Source organism: Emydura macquarii, unplaced genomic scaffold (assembly GCF_026122565.2).
Source record: "Emydura macquarii macquarii isolate MOO-44397 ecotype Brisbane River unplaced genomic scaffold, CSIRO-AGI_Emac_v2 contig_3240, whole genome shotgun sequence".
Taxonomy (NCBI): domain Eukaryota; kingdom Metazoa; phylum Chordata; order Testudines; family Chelidae; genus Emydura; species Emydura macquarii.
The window spans coordinates 2,302,120-2,314,385 of record NW_027133377.1 but is presented as its reverse complement, the minus strand read 5'-3'; positions in this window follow the sequence as shown (position 1 = coordinate 2,314,385).

Genomic DNA, 12,266 nt, shown 5'->3' with positions numbered 1-12,266 from the left:
GCCTGAGGAAGCCCCAGAGATATGTGGATTTGCAGGATTGTACCAGATTTGGGAACTTCACAATGCTTGATGAGAAGTCATCAGCTGTTGTCACTCTGGCTGGTGCAGTGGTCATCAATAGACTTACCTTGTTTCATGATGATGAAGAAATAAAAGAAAGTCCCTGTTATTTAATCACAATTAGTGTGTTTAGTGATGTACATCATAAAAGTATTCTAAGGAATTTATGGTCTAAATCTGACACAGGATACATGTACATATGATACACAGGGATTTTTTAAAATCCCTCTGTCTCTAATGTATTGATTGAAAGCCCTCATGGAAGAAATATGTTGTAATATGATTAAGGATATTTGTATAGATATCAAGAATATCCAGAGCTATCATAATTACTGATAAACATTTTGGAAGGGATATTAACTTTGTGCTTTAGGGCTTAAGCTAGTCTCCATGTATTAGGGATCAGGGTGAGACATAATGTGGGGGTGGATATCTCACATCTGCCTACTGTAGCGTTCTTAGACCTTTCTCTAAAGCATCTGATACTGACCACTGTCAGAGGCAGGATACTGGATGAGGTAGATCTTGTTTCTGGTGCAGCGTTGCACATCCTATGATTCTAGGAGAGATGAAAGTGAAGAGAGGGAACTCTTGTAACATGAAGAGGGAATTTCAACTCTAAGAGGCAACATGGAAGAAAGTGTGAAGTCAAGAATAGGAAGAAGGTATGTGGAACCATTGAAGAGGGAAGTTTGAGAGAAGAGAACATAATGTAGGTGGTTATAGTAGGCAAAGACAGTTTTTCCTTTGCTAGTCTCCTTTTCCCATGATTAGATACTATGAAGATAGGCAATATAAAAGTGATTAGTTGCCTTTTCCCAAAATAAGTGGGTTCTATATACTTAATAAAATTCTCATGGTACAAGAGTCTATATGCTGGGTGTTGAAACCAGGACCTCAAAAACAACACTGAAAGTATTTTTTATCTTCACGACAAAATAAATGGGGAGCAGAGGATACATGCCTGCAGACATTTGTTAGTCTTTAAAGTGCTACAGGACTCTTGTTTTTTGTTTTTTTTTAGTGCTAATAAAATGGATTTTGCTGTCTTTAGTGCCATCTAGTGTTTATTTCCTGGCATTGTATTAAAGGGTGCTTAATTTCTATCTGACAGTCAATATGCAGATAACATGTCTTTAGCACAAAAAAGTTTGAAACCTATAAAAAGAATTAGAGCTCAGATACAGGGCAGAAGAGTGATGCTGAGCATGGTACTGCTGTAACATTGGTAGGCTGTCAGAAATATAATTCACTTTGGCATACCATGGATTTTAAAGCTCTTCTGATACTCATAACTCATATGGTTCTTTCATGTGTAATCACTGACAACAAGCTTGCCTGGATGGCAAGTAAAAACTCCTGGTCCTGATATTCTGAAATGAGGATAACAGCATTCAAATTACTATCTAGCCATTTCTGGGGACTGTGGCTTGAGTCAAGATGCTTTAGGTCCAATTTGTCATTTCTGTAATTACAGACATCCTGAGTTAAAATGTGACTTTCATTTTGTTAATAGTTATGTCCAGGGGTCAAGTTAAATGGCAAAAATGCTGAGATTACTTATAGGAGATTATTAAGATGGAGAAAATTTTTATTTTGTTGTCTTCTGGAGCAGAGCAATCAGAAACCAAATATACAAAATATGGTAAAGGACATTGGCATCAGAGAAAAAGTGCTGTTGTTTGGTATAACTAAAACAGGGACAAAAGTAAGCTTTCTAGAAGTTCATTAAGGTCTGTGTGGTGTTCTCATCCAATGCAGATGCACAGGGAGTAAAGCCCTTCACATGTGGCAATGTAGGATTTATCTGGATTGGGGCTTGGTGCATGGATTGTGTGCCTTGGACACTCCCTCCTGTGAGCAAAGGGATAGGTGGAGAATCAGCATCTCTCCTGTGCGCCTGCCAGCAGAGCTGGCTGAACATGATGAGGATATGCAGTGTCTTGCAGTGGGGTCATGTAACACACTCCCTCCCTGCAGAAAAGATAAGTGTGACATATTGCAATCTTATGAAGTGCCTTTGGAAGAACTATGATGAGGTGTTCACCCTACGCCACCCCTTAAGGGGTTAATTGGCTCAGAATGGACTAATTAACCTAGTAAGCTGCACCTGGAGGGAGATTTAGGCTTGACTGACAAGCACTAATTGAAGATGGAGCCCATCTGTGCAGCAGTAGGTGAAGTTTGTGTAAAGCTAAGAAGGGAGCCCAGAAGAGGGCTGTAGTTGCTCACGGGGCCTAATAAGGAAAGAAGGAGCAAATGCAGGGGAAGAGTAGAAGCCGTGGGATTCTTTCTCTGATGGAAAGGGGAGTAGAGGGGGGAAAAAACCTGCAGAGGGTGGAGTAGGAAGAAGCCTAGGGAAATAGCACCAAGGGTTGAGATAGTGCAAACCGTGGCTACTGATTGCTAGGTCCTAAGTTTCCCTGTCAGCTCTTGGGAAAGTGGTAGAATGCCTGGAATGGCACCGGTAATGGTCCGGTAAAGACTTTGGTACCTTGGAAGGAAGAAAACTTTATAGTGACCTGAGCAAACTGCCAAGCCACAAAGAAGAAGCCCTGTGACAACCAGAGATCAAGAGGGGCTGTGGTGTGAGTGAGTGGGCCTCCGCTCAAACAGAACTATGCCCCAGATGCAGCCTTAAAAAGGTGCCTCAGCGGTGAGTGAAACTCTGTCTCAATTTGGATGAGAATGGGGGCATGACAGTCACCCTGGGGGTGTGTGTGTGTAGGCCCATATAGGAAAAGGATGGAAATGGGACGATAGAGCTGCTGTGTTTGAAATCCTTCTTTGTGGAAGGCAGATACACCCTCCTGAGATAGGAGTTGTCACTCCCAGTGAAGGGGGCTGACAGACAACAAAGAGGGATCAAGGCCCTGCTTATGTAAATCCTGGAAAACCAGCAGATAATGGGGTATGCCTACAGGGTTATCTGGCAAAGTTAGCTGAACATCAGTAATATTTACTTAGGGTCCTCTAATGCCCAGGTGCAGCCTTGTACAAGCCTAGCAGTGAGGAAATCCCCTGACCGGGACACTGCATTAAATCTATAAATGGTTTATATATGACTGTTCTGCTTTACAGGGGGATGGTTACCACAGCTCTTACAGGCACTAAAATCAGTGTGGAGGGGCAATTAAGGCAAATCACTGAGAGTAAACCACTTTAAGGTGTTATTACTCCCTGAAATGATTTGCATATGTGGTGCTTTCCAGAAACTAGGAGACAAAAAGGGGCTTCTTGGTATAAAAGGATGAGCTTGAACTGACACACAGGCTACTTTTCTGAGTCAGCAAGTGAACAGTACCTTTTGTCTAATGGGGACACCAATCTTTGTGAACAGGTTGGAGAGACTTTGGCCTCCTGGAGCACCATATGACTGATGGGGTAACACCTGGTGTATTAATGTGTTTAAATCAATGTATTACACTTTCTCCATAATGTGTTTATCTTAAGAATAATTCTGCTTGCTTAGAGCTGTGTGGTAACTTGTAACTGCTGGCAATACACTCTTTGTAAGCCCTTGGAGAGAAAGCAAAACACAGGCACTAGCCTTGAGGCAGACTGCCTGGATGGGATATCACACTATAAGGTAGGGAGGGAGCTGTGCAGCCTTAAAATCCCCAGTCTGGAGGGAGAGATGCATGGGTCTCCACACAAGGAGGTGATGAGTGGGAGCCAGAAACAAGGAGGGGATAACAGGTGGGATTACCGTGAAGTAACTTACAGTAAGTGCTGATGGAATTCTGCTTTCAGGGGTGTGTTTGAAGCTGCACTGCCCATACTGTCTAGCCCTAAATATGTACATACTGGGGAAAAAAGCTTATGAGGGGGGAATAAAATTGGATAGGAATCTGAGAGCCATTAATGGCTTTACAGTGGAATGTGGTGAAAGAAAGGAGTGCACCATGTGGGCAGACTTTAAAAATTGTAGAACCGGAAAGTGTGTTTTGGTGGGGGCTGCAATGAACCTGCACTCATGAAGCAATCATTCCAGCATTCAGGTTTGGGAGGTAGCTGCTCTACTGACTAGAGCACAGGCCTACGAGTAAGGAGACTTCAAACTATGTTTCTGCCTGCTCTGATTCCCTGTGTGACCTTAGGCAAAACAATTAAACTCCATTTCCTCACTTGTAAAATGGGGTTAGTAATACTTTCCCACCTTTGTAAAGCACTTTGAGATCTTTGGTTTGAAAGGGCTACCTAAGTGTTACTATTTCCTATTACATGGGTCATGAGAGAGATTTTTCTAGTAATCTTAGGTCTCTTCCATACTAGGGGTTTTTGGCAAAAATTTCCTACTCTTTCTAAAACTGACATAGCTCCACTGGTGGTAGCAACAGCGAGAGCCCCTAGTGCAGACAGAGGTCCTGATGTTCTTAGAATTATCACCTAACCATACGCAGGTCTAAATGACAGTATTAAAAATGCTGGAAGCAGCAAGAGCCTCTCTACGTCATGTTTTCTTTGTTGCTACCTTTGATAGGGCTATCACAGATGTTAGCAATGGAGGGGAATTGTTGCTAGAAATTCTTTGTTTAGAAACAGTATTAAATACATTTTAGCGGGTGAACAATTGTCTACAACAGGGGTTCTCAAACTGGAGGTCATGACCTGTCAGGGGGTCATGATATTGGGGGGGGGGGGGGGTTTTGCGAGCTGTCAGCCCTGACTCATGCTGGGGCTTCCACTGTCAGCCCCTTGCATGGCTGACAGCCAGAGCCCTTCAGAGCTGAGTGGCTGGAGAGCAGCAGCAACTGGCTGGGTGTCCAGTTCTGCTAGCAGCACCGTCGCTAGTAGCAGCGCAGAAGTAAGGGTAGTATGCCGGGGAGGCGGGGCATGGGGGGTGTCACAACCTGAAATGTTTTCAAAGGAGGTCCCAGGAAAAAAGTTTGAGAACCCCTACAAGCAGTGAGTGTAGTGTTTTCTAGCATGTGCCCATTCAGCTTCACATAAGCTAGAAAATGTTGTTTAGTTTTAATTTCTAATGTATTTTTGTGTTGCACTTTATGGCTCATTAACTATGACATGCCAGCTATTTTTGAGCTCTTATGGTCCACTCAGTAAATATTGCAGCATGAGACGGAAACAGGTTACTGGAGAGGCTACTGTTACTGTATATGAAAAAATGTAATTTGTCTCTTCTCATTTCCTATTAAAGTCCTTTACATTGTATGGCACTGGGGATGGGTAACTGTATCCATTTGACAGCTGAGTAAACTGATGTACAGAAGTTAAGGGGCTCATTTTGCTAATCCTTAATCACCCTGCCTTAAATAAGGGGCCATATCAAAGGTGAAAAATGACTGATATGACTCAGAATCTTTATAATGTCTTGAGGAAAAAATGGTGAACATTCAAGGAGATACTGTTAATAGGGCCGGTCCATTTATGTAAGATTTGTCTTGTCAGTGGGTGGGACCACCGACATGGGCAAGCAAATACCATCTTTGGCGTTAAATAATTGTTTTAAAATTGACTTAGCTTATGTTTGGGTTTTGTAATGAATCTGTGTGCAAAACACATAGACATCCAAGATTTGTAGCTGAACTGCCTGCATATAAAATAGGGATCAGAACTTTTGCTACAAAAACAAGGCTGTTAGGGCTGTCAAACAATTTAAAAAATGTGATTAATCACGAGATTAAACAATAATAGAATATCATTTATTTAAATATTTTTGGTGGTTTTTCTACATTTTCAAATATTGATTTCAATTGCAACAGAATACAAAGTGTACAGTGCTCACTTTATATTACAAATATTTGCACTGTAATAGATAAAAGAAATAGTATTTTTCAATTCACCTCATACAAGTACTGTATTGCAATCTTTATTGTGAAAGTGCACCTTACAAATGTAGATTTTTTTTTTTAATGCAGTTATGTAACAACAAAACAGTAAAATTTTAGAGCCTGCAAGTCCCCTCAGTCCTACTTCTTGTTCAGCCAATCACTAAGACAAACAAGTTTGTTTATATTTACGGGAGATAATGCTGCCCACTCTTTATTTACAATGCCACCTGAAAGTGAGAACATGCGTTTGCATGGCACTTTTGTAGCTGGTGTTGCAAGATATTTACATGCAAATAGAACATTTGTATGCTCCTTCTATAAGGAGAAAGTCTGGTTGAGTGTAAGGACTCTATTTTGTTTTAGAATCCATTTTGTTTGGACTATCCTATCTTTGAACACCTTCATGAACTTTTTTCCCCGCTCTTTTGAGTTAAAGGTGGGAAACTAGTGGCAGAAACTCCAAGTCTGCCTAGCAATGGGATGACATATATGCACAAGAATGAGGCAGCCTGGGACTGTTTGCTCTGATGACAGTGTGAGCACGGTTGCTCTTCAGAGACACTGTGAAAGTGACTGTCATGCCTTGAAGGATTTGATTGACAGGTCAAGATCAGTCTGTTGTCATTATTCCTGATTTGCTCCTGATATCCCTGACTGACTTGTTCCTGTGTTTGTGTTTTCCCAGTTCCAATCCTGCTCCCCAGCCTTTATTTCTGTTCATTAACAACACTCGTTTGAAAGAAGGCAAACGGTGATGTATTGAACCCCTTTCTTGTTATGCATGGTTTGTGTTTTATGAGTAACGGTTCTCTCAACTCCCGAGCGTTTATTTTTGTTTGCTGTGTCCTAGAATAAATACTTCCCTGTTTCACCATTATATGCTTCTCATTGGATTATGAGACTACCCTGGTGATAGAGATACAGGAAAGGGGGTGGACCTGAGGGAGGTAGAGGTCCTGCAGTTTGTTTTAAATAAAGATTTCCTGTCCCCAGATCCCTGTAGGATAGAGTATCCCTCTAACTGTTTGGTAACATTTTCATGCTTTGGCTGTCATTCCAGAGACATGTTTCCATGCTGATGAGACTCATTACAAAAATAATGTGTTAATTAAATTTGTGACTGAACTTCTTGTGGGAGAATTGTATGTCTCTTGCTTCATGGTTTTACCTGCATTCTGCCATATATTTCATGTTATGACAATCTTGGTTGATGACCCAGCACAAGTTTTATTTAAGAACACTCTCACTACAGATTTGACAAAACGCAAAGAAGGTACCAATGTGAGATTTCTAAAGATAGCTACAATGCTCGACCCAAGGTTTAAGAATCTTAAGTGCCTTCCGAAATCTGAGTGGGATGAGGCGTGGAACATGCTGTCAGAAGTCTTAAAAAAGCAACACTCCAGTGCAGAAACTACAGAATCCAAACCACCAGAAAAGAAAATCTACCTTCTGTTGGTGGCATCTGACTCAGATGATGAAAATGATCGTGTGTCAATCTGCACTGCTGTGGATTGTTATCAAGCAGAACCTGTCAGCATTGAAGCATAGCCTCTGGAATGGTGATCAATGCATGATGGGGCATATGAATGTTTAGCATATCTGGCATGTAAATAAATTGCAATGTTTGCTAAAACAGCGCTATGCAAATGCCTGTTCTCACTTTCAAGTGACATTGTAAATAAGTGGGCAGCATTATCTCCTGTAAATGTAAACAGAGTTGTTTGACTTAGTGACTGGCTGAACAAGAATAGGACTGAGTGGACTTGTTCAGCCAGTCACTAAAGTTTTACATTTTTTTGTTTTTGAGTGCAGTTATGTAATAAAAAAATCTACATTTATAAATTGCATTTTCATGGTTGAGCTTGCACTACAGTACTTGTATGAGGTGAATTGAAAAAACTATTCTTTTTTACAGTGCAAATATTTGTATTAAAAATAAAAGTGAGCACCGTATGCTTTGTATTTTGTGTTGTAACTGAAATATATTTTAAAATGTAGAAAAACATCCAAAAATATTTAGAATTGGTATTCTATTGTTTAACTGTGTAGTTAAACTGATTTTTTTTTTTTAAATAAAAAAAGTTTAACTGCTTGATTTAACTGGGATTAATTGACCACTCTAGTTTATATACTAGTGTAGGGAAGCAAAGGTAATACAGAATAGCCATACTGACTGTAGGAGGTCTGATTTCATCCAGCAGAGGGAGTGATACACTTAGATACACATAATGGAAGTTTACTTGTATCCATATGGCACTTGTGAAAAACACTGGATTGTTTGGTTGGTTGGTTTTTTTGAGAAGTCTATTTACCAAACAAACATTACAGACCGTAACATGCAAACATCTTGAACACTCCTTCATTGTGCCTTAGTGCTGGTCTACATGAGATACTTCTGAGACCTGGCCTGTTACAAATGTTTTGTCAGTCTACTGGTAGAGGTCCCTGGTGTAGATACAGCTTATGCTGTCACACCACCTCCCAGAATGATGCTACCTATGCCACGTACTTCTGTGAGTATAGCTGCATCTGCAAAGGTTATGAGTGGCAAGGGTGGTGGTAGTGTTTGCTGTCCTATTATGTCAGCTAGGGAATGTAGTTTTTCCACACCCCTGACTGACATATACATGTCCAAAAAAACCAAACAAACAAACTTTGTAGTATAGAGATGGTGGTTTACCCTTGCCTTGACCATTTAATCTTTGGCCTCTTTGAGTCTGCCCAGAAAGATGTCCGTTAGTACCAATTGTGATGGTGACTTTTTTTGTGATAGCTGTCTACCAGGAACAGGACAGAGACAGCAACTTCTTTTCACATAACCTACCAAAGAGCCATCAGAGGGTAGCAACTTTTACTGTCTAACTAAATGTGCTACTGTAGTGCCAAATTTGTGATCTATAACTGAAAGTTTGCTATGGTATGGGGTTAGTTGCACCTTAGGCCTTTTTGGTTTCTTAGGATATGTCTACACTGCAATTAAAAACCCACAGTTAGCACAGGCTAACTTGGGCTCAGGCTAAGGAGCTGTTTAATTGAGGTGTAGGCATGCAGGTTTAGACTGAAGTCTGAGCTCTGGGACCCTCCCATGTTGCAGAGTCCTAGATCCCAGGCTCCAACCTGAGCCTAAACTGCAGCTGTCTAGTTAATGTCAACATATTCTCAGAGTGCATTCACCTCTACTCTTGGGCCTCTTGGCTTTACCTGGCGCAGGATGGATTCTTGGAATTCTTCCACTCTTCGAGCAGGAGCCATGTATGCTAACCTGTCAATACCAACTGCTTATCGTTCTGCAGGTCTGAGTAGGTTTTCAGGCACCTGTGTTCTCTCCTTTCAGGAATCTGTGACCAAGGACAACAGTCTTTTTATTTAGCAGTTGGAACAAACCACTAGAGGAAAAGAATTTTAAACAGCCTACATGCGTGTTTAGTCTGATCTAATCTTATGCTTCACTACAAGCTAAATTAGATAGGCTTTCCTCTTAAATTTCAGGAACAGAAGAGAACTAATTTATATTCTTCTAGCAAGCCCAGATCCTTCTATATCTGTGATTCTTAATCTGGTTCTCTCAGGCTGTTTTCACTGACCAAGAAATGTATATTTTAGCTGTGGGATAACTTGTGTGTGTGATCCTGCTGTAAAAATAAATATATATAAACAACCCTTAAATGTAAACTGTTAGGAGCTGTCTAACAGTATCTTCTTTCCCTAGGCAAAATAGCCACTCTGTTATATGGTATGGAAAACACCATGGCCAGTGGCAGGCCAAGATACAGTCTTAAACTATGAAAGAGCCTCCACCCTCATTTGTCATGTGTTCTATATTCCAATAACTGTCCCCAGCATTATCCATTTCTTCATATTTTGTATGTATTTGTAGCCAGTACCTTACTGGTATAAATCATTTTAGTTCCCTTGAAGTCAAGGGCGCTATATTAATTACACCAGCTGAGGGTCTGTCCCTCAATATATATCTTGTTCAGTGAACAGATAATGATACTTGGACATTAATATGTATGCTGTTTTTTCTCCTTATAGATTGTGATTTATACATCTTTTTTACTTTCATCTCTTTAAAATGTTTTCCTTGCTCCTTGATGAAGTTTGTTTCTATTGGAGTGTGTATAATTTGTTGCCCGCTCTTTTGTGGACCTTTAAAATATCCTGTTTTCACTTCAGAGTTCCCCATTATGTTTTTTTGTCTTCTACATTGCTCCTTTAAAAGGGCACTTGTCAAACTGTTAGAAACCAGCACTTTTTTCTTCCTATAAATCATTTATGGCTGCCTGCAGTGTTCTAGGACTATATCCAATATCAATGTCTATAAAATATCTTGCGATTTCTCCTAAGTTTTTCAGTTAATTAGAAATTAACGATGAAATATCTCCATTAAATGGACTTTACTTAGGAACTCATAAATTTTACTTGGTAAGGTGCTTGGTATGCTTTTTTTTTTATGCTGTCAAGATAAATGTAGTTATCATATATCAAGACCTTATCATCGCTTTCCTGGTCATTTGCCTTTGTTTTTAACAGACATCTAGCATGTTACTTTAATCACACTCCCTGAAGGGGCAATTTTTGCCAACCTGAAATGGCAAGGCTAAATCAGTGAAGTTAGAAAGAGACAAATTGGTGCCTGCTTACACAATCTGCCTGCTGAGTGATCATATGGAATACGTTTCCCCTATTTGGTATGTAGCTGTTCTGATTGTCCAAATAAATTGCAACACAGAGCTGTTTTTTCAAGATTGTTGTTGACTGAGAAATCCAACCATATGACTGTTAGTTTCCTCATTAAATTGGATTTTCTACTGGTGGGGGTGATCCAGTGACTTAATATAGTTGCCTTTCACTTTTTGGAGATCTGGTTTCAAACATCCATGATGTTGGAAACCTGCCACAGTCTGGATTAATTTATGTCTAAAGGTGACAAATAATTTTAAATACCATGAGGAAAATAATGCACTAAAGGAAGTATAACGTTAGAAATTGAGAACATTTCTGAGGAAAGAATGTGGCTTGTTTATGACTCCAACCAGCGGCTGCTTGGGTGCTAAAATGCTAGATTGGACAAATCATTAGAAAATATACTTCAAAGGACAATTTTTCACAGGCAGGTTGATGGGTAGCATGACCTAACAGACCCTTTCCTTTGGTTTCTACTTTGACTCTATGATTCTGCAGTTATCCCATTACCTAGCACTTATTATCCCATTATCAGCACTTAGCTATGTTTTAAACCCAGACAGAATTCTGAATTTCTTAGCATCCAACTGTTTTTTCAATTGGCATATTTTGTTAACAGGTGCCTCATATAGAGCTGTGAGAATAACTGACTTGTTTTGGATCACTGAGAATTCCAAAAAACTGAAACTTAAAAAGTAGTAGTGGGTTGAACCAAAACCACTATTTTTGTTCTTAAAATTCTGTGAATCAAAAATTAAAAAAAAAATTGTCTCCATTTGAATGAAACATTTTATATTCATCTCAAAGTAAAATATTTAATTTTTAACTTTTTTTTCTAAAATAATTTCAAACTGAAAATCAAAATTTTCTGACTTTGATTCTTTTTTACATGAATAATTTGAAACTGACATGAAGTTGTGAAATGTTTGTCACCAAATCTACATTTTTTTCACCTGAAAAAAGTTACAGCCAAAAATTTTGTATCTAGTTCTATTATATTGTCACAATAAATGGATTGGAACCAATTCTGCTCCATGGCAAAACTCTCAACTTCAAAGGGCACAGGTCCGTTATCTGCAAGTTGTGGGGCTGATTGGTGCAGATAAGGCAGTTTCACCTTGGACCAGTGCAAAAGTGCATTGCCTTGATATGAACTTTCTGAAGCATTGTGCCTGAAATATATAAAAAACAGAGCATTAGAATATAAAACTATTACAATTAATACCTCAACATTCTAAGAAATCATCATTATACAGTAGCAGTGTTGCTAATACAAATATTTAATATTGGTCATGTACTTGAAATATGAAATGCTTCAAAAAACAACAAATGTTTGATTTGGCGACATCTACAAAACCACCAGGGCTTCTTGCTTAAAAGTGGTCATTCTTGAAACTCTCATCTTTCTATACCTAAAACCATGTTTACTTCAGTGAAAAACTAACAGTATGGTCAGTGTAATAGTATTATTGGGCCTACTAGATGCTACCATTACAAGTAGTCGAGCAAATTCTGTTGAATAGAATGTGTAGGAAATGAGATCTTGGGAGAAATACTATGCTGGAAATTACGGTGCATTTCTTGTGGAAGTTTTCATCTTCGCCGTATAGTTGTTCAATGCCTGATGGGAACAATTTTTTAGGTACAGACCTGATCTCTACAGGATAGATCCAAAGAGAACAAAAAAGTTATCTTGTGTCAAAACATCACAATCACTGCCAGAAA